Here is a 5,662-nt window from a genome sequence, read left to right as displayed (position 1 = left end):
AAATTCTTCATTTCGAGAAAGCAATATGTCATGCCCAATACATTAGGACACAACAAGTTAAGTTCCCGAAAATGATTTTTATACTTATGCATTTTGAATAAAGAATATTCCCGGTTATTTAGGATTAACAAAGAAAATCGGAACCCAATACGTTAGGGCTCAATTTCCTCGAAAATCCCGAATATCGAATATTGCATTTTTTTAAAAGCCTTTGAATCAAAAGAAAATGATTTTAATGTTTTGACGAAACCAAGATATATATTTTCAAAAGAGATGTTAAAAAATTAATGTACAATATGAAACAAAACTTTAATTCAAATTATACATGTATATGTATTTAAAAAATATATATAAGGATGATATATAAGTGAATTTTGAAAATATGTGTATGCATATATTAAAACTTGTATATATAAGTATACATAAATAAAAACATGAAATACACCAAACAAAAAACAACAAAAAAAACTTATAATAATTCTACAAAAAAGGTACGTATATATATTATAGAAAATGCATGTATATGTGCATGGATTATGAAATATAAAAGATGCATATGTATTATAAAATATTAATGCATATATATATGCATACAAAAGTTATGAAAATAAAACAGTAATAAAATATACATAAAATATATACATACATTTACAAAAAGTAAAAATGTATAAGTATAATATATTAGTAAATTATATAAAAAATGCGGAAAATATAATTAGTTTTGAATAGTGTATGAATATATATATACATATTATAAAATATGTATAAACATATATATAGATTATAAAATATGGAAAATGTATAAATATTATAAAATATAAATATATATACATTTATATAAAAACTATGAAAATAAAATAATAAAATAATAATAAAATATGTATATGTATTTAAAAACATTTAAAATATATACATATATATTATAAAATACATATGCGTGTATATATGCAGGTATAATAATAATATATAATATAATAATGATAATAATATAATAATAACAATATTAATAAAATAAACTTTAAAAAAACCTAAAATGAAAGATTAAGGATTAAATTGAAAATAACCGAAGTTTCAGAGGCAAATCTGAAATAAATAAAACACCAATGGATCTAATAGAACACGAAATTAACATTGGAGGACTGAAAAGGAAATTAATCCCGCCCTCCAAAACGCTGTGCAGCAACTCGGATTAAATTGAAACAGTAATAAAATATGTTGCAAAATTTAAAAGAAGTAAAAAATAATAATTTAAAAACACCATAAAATAAGAAGGACTAATTGCGCAAATAGTCCATTGAAATAAAACACACGGATCTTAAGAAAACGGGTCGGGTCACACTCGGGTATAGGCAATACGGCGCCGTTTTGGGGCCACTGAAACAGGCCCCAAACGACGTCGTTTAATGCCCTATAAAACCCCATTTTTAGAACCTTGAGCATTTTCTCCTTTCTGCCATTCCAAACAAATGCGTCGTAGCCTTCTTCCTTCTCTGCCGTTTCAAACCCATCGCGCTCTGATGGCGACGAAACGAAGGGGTTCTCCGACGACACCACGACGGTGAGTCTTCCACTACTCCTTTCCGTTTATTTTGTTTTTTATAAAATAAAAAAATAGTAAAAGAAAGACCCAAAAAACAAACCTTCCAAAATTTTCTTTTTTCCTTTGATTTCTTTTCAAAAGTTTTTTTCAAAACTCCTAGCCTTTTACAAAAAACAATTCGCTCCTTTATAGCCGAATCTCTACAGCCCCAAAAACTAAAATTTTTACAATTTTTCTATATTTCCTCTTTTTTGTTTGTTGTTCGTGGTTTATTTGTTGCAGGTACGTGGAAACAGCGTGGGGGTTGCTGCGGCGTGGGGCGTGCACGGCGCTGGAGGTTGCTGCTAACTGTTACTTAGGGTTAGGCTAGGGTTTGGGGTTTGGGTTAGTGACTTGGGCCTTATTGGGCCAAATGTAATTGGAATTGATTGGCTAATTTGGGCCCGGGCAACAATTGGGTATTACAGGAAAAATAGAGAGAGTATGGCTTGAACCTATTCTCTAGGCAATATCCTAAGCTCTTAACCATCAAGACTAAGGCTTATTTTTTGATGATTCATTTTGTCTAACCCCCTAAATTTTGGGGCGTTACAAAGTCTATACAAGAAACTCAATTAAAAAAACCTTGAAATTTATTTTATATATTCTAGTAACTTCAGAAAGAGATAAATCTCAAAATTGTACATGAACTTTGATTTTGTGCAATTTTATATATGAAATTTTAATTTGGTCAAATTCTCACAAATTATGAACACAATTATTGATGTAACATCATTTTAAGTTTATATAATGAAAAAAAAAATATTTATCCAATATAAAAATATTAATGTATTTATTTCTTTAAATGTGTATGATTGAATCAAAATTAAAGTTTCCTATACACATTTGAACAACAGTAAAAGCTTCATCTGTTATTACATTAAATTAAAATTTATGAATCAAATTACACATTAAACTAAATTCATATATAATTTTAAAATTTATACCTAATTGGATTAGGAATAGCTTCCTAGACAAGAAATGTCAGCCCACATTATAAGTAAATGGGTTTTCCTTTTAGTCCAATAATGCCCAAAGATAAGTCAGATTACAAATTTGGGCTTTTTTCCTCTCTAGAATTTTTGATTTTACAAAATTATTGTTGTCTCGGATTTAGTTTATTTTTAATATTGTTTAGTTAACATAAATTTAATTTCTAATTATTATTATTGATCAGAATTAGTATTGTTTCTGGTCAAAACCAAATCATAATTGAATTGGTAGATTAAGAAAGGGTATTCTTTGCATTTTTAAGAAAAATATTAAGTTGGGGATAGAAGTTAGATTTGGATATAAATGAAAGAGAGGAGACCCACATGAAAATTTAAAAGAGATATAAGGTGAAGTTGGTATTTGTGGAATCTACTCAAATTAAAAATCTTTATGTATCCTCAAATTGGTTATTTTTTAATTATTGAATTTAAAAGTTTTCAACCATTTTCTAATTCAACATTTGAACTCACAAAATTCAAATTTGAAGATTAAAGTGGTAAGCTTTCTAACTCTAAATCAAGAGTATATATTTTTTTGAAAATATACTCTTTTTTTTAAGATATAAATTTATTAATAACACAAACTAAAATTTACAAAAGGTTATTAACGTATTATCCACGCATAGATTAATATAGTATTAAACGCCAATCAATAATGAATTTACATTATTGAATGTAAGCTTAGACAACTTTAAATAAAGTAATTGTGGAAAAATAATTTCAATTTCTTTGTTGTTTTTCTTTTGTTTTGTCAGTATCCGAGCTTGTTACCGTATGCTTTTTTCTCCCTCCTATTAATTTTTTTATCTTTTTTCTCCTTATTCACTCTATGTGTTTTCTCTCTTTTCAGTTTATAAATATATTTTGTGGGTATTTTTACTGTCTTTACAAGTTGTGATGGACAGATGATGGTGCATGTCGTTGCTAAAATTCCACCGACCAACAACAATTTCTCTTGGAATTTGGGTCGTTGTTCCATCGACTTCTTAATTTGTTTTTGTTTTGAAAGTATTTCAGAATAATAAATGATTTCACGAATAGGTTTGGACGTATTGTCTTAAGTTTTATATATATATTTTTTATTTTCCATTGTTTAATAAGTCTTCATTTTTAGAAGTTTTTGTGTGCGCTTGTAGCACGCTTTTTAGTCTTGCTTATGCATGTAGTTTTGCTTTTGTAAGTGATTTTAGGGATGGTTTTGTGGTCGTTCTCTCCAGTTTTGTGGATGCTCTGTTCTTTTACTGATTTTTTACCGTCGCTTTGGACCATCCGAGGTTGAATTCCTTATTGTATTAAGTGCTTGCAATTACTCCAAATATGTCTTGCTTGAGTTGTGATAAAACCAATTGTCAACGTGCCATAATGTTCATTTGATGTTGAGGTTGAAGCCTTTATTGTGTTGATGAAGCTTGTCCTTCATCGTCTACAATGGGTGTTTGTTGTTTTTTCTCCTTGAGTTGTATAGTCTCGTTCATGGAATGAAGTAATGAATTTCCCTTTAAAAAATTAATGAATTTGTTTTTCTTGATATCTTAAGCATTTTGCGAGACAATTAATTTCTTATGGTAGGAAAAAATTAGTACCATAATTAACCTAACTACATTATTAGTCACTAAATTAATAGTAAATTTTTGCTTTGGTCATTTAATTAATAAAAGTTACAATTTGGTCATTAAACTATTTGAAAGTTTTCATTTAAGTCACTGAACTATTTAAAATTTTTTATTTAAGTTATTGGGCTATTAATTTTTTTTAAAAGTTCCACCAGCGAGTTCCAAACGATGATTCAATGATTGGTATGGTGGATCAATACCCATCGATGAGTAGAAGAACACGCCTTATATCCAAATCGATCTGACAATTAGTGTCAGACATTGGAGAAAAAAGCTGTTTGAATTTTAGTTTGCAGATTTGTGACATCTAAACTTGTCTCATGAAAAAAAAACTTGAATTGTAAAAGAGAAGGAGAAAGAGAGTTTTCCATTAGTGCAGGCAGTGTGAATAGAGAAAGGCATAAAACATCGACTTTAACTTAAATAAAAACTTTTAAATTGTTCTGCGACCAAATTGTAACTTCTGTTAGTTAAGTGACTAAAACAAAAACTTACCTATAATTTAGTGACTAATAATGTAATTTACCCTTAAAAGTTAAAACCCTTTGTGCTGGATTTTTGTTTGTTTTCCTTTGTACTTGGTGCAAATGGGTGTATATTTTGGTAGGCCTTCATGTCAACAAATTAAATATATGAAAAAGGAAAAGAAAATGAAAACCCTTTTTGCTTTTGAAATGGAAAAGTAGAGTAGATGTAATGGGTATATTTAGTGTACAATTCCAGGTGTCATTGTCAGGAGGATGTGAAAATCCACTCAATAATTACAAACAATAAAAAAGGGAAAGTTGATGGGCCGTGGGGCTTATTACAATTGCACTTTCATAAAATTGACGTCAAATCCTACACCGATGTTGGAGAATGACTCGTGACTTAGATCTATTCACTGAAACAATGGGAAAACTCAAAAAACAAAATTTAAAATATGTGCTATCCTATGGGTAAGTTAGCAAATCAATCATCAGAGTTTACATGCCATAAAATTTCACCCTCTAATTTCCTTTCAGATTCTCCAAGGCCCTCTAACTTTTAAAAAAATTGCATATGTACTTGTATCAATACATTAATTTTTTTAAATTTTTATTTTATTATTTAAGTTTAGTTCAAATATGTGAAAAGTTGTTCTACCTTTTTAATCTTAAAATTTTAGTTCCTATACTTTAATTTTGGAACATTAAATTTTGATTTAAAATTCTTGATTTTCCATTCAATTTTACAATTATACAAAAGGTAAAATAACTTTTTAACCCTCAACATTTATAATTTTTTTAAATTTGGCTCTTACTTTTTCAAAAATGCATAAAAATTACAAAATTTTAAATTTTCAATAAAAATCTTAAGAATTTTAAGAATTTTCATTCCATTAAAGATTCATTCAAATAATTCAAAAAATTATAGAAATATAAAAGTTCATCCAATTTTATTTTTTATAATTGCAAATCGGATGAAAGGAAAGATTTTTAAATAATAAAGTGCAGGGT

General features: G+C 27.7%; 1 long non-coding RNA gene across 1 annotated transcript; it reads left to right on the top strand.

The window, feature by feature from the left end:
• Positions 1–1,163: 1,163 nt before the first annotated feature.
• On the top strand, positions 1,164–2,227 carry LOC107909896 (uncharacterized). The gene is made up of 2 exons (XR_001687397.2): positions 1,164–1,558; positions 1,823–2,227. It is a non-coding gene; the product is annotated as an uncharacterized lncRNA (long non-coding RNA).
• The last annotated feature ends 3,435 nt before the right edge of the window (positions 2,228–5,662 follow it).

This window comes from Gossypium hirsutum, chromosome D02, assembly GCF_007990345.1.
Source record: "Gossypium hirsutum isolate 1008001.06 chromosome D02, Gossypium_hirsutum_v2.1, whole genome shotgun sequence".
NCBI lineage: Eukaryota > Viridiplantae > Streptophyta > Magnoliopsida > Malvales > Malvaceae > Gossypium > Gossypium hirsutum.
The sequence above is the reverse complement of the archived record's forward strand: the minus strand, read 5'-3'. Positions and strand labels throughout refer to the sequence as shown.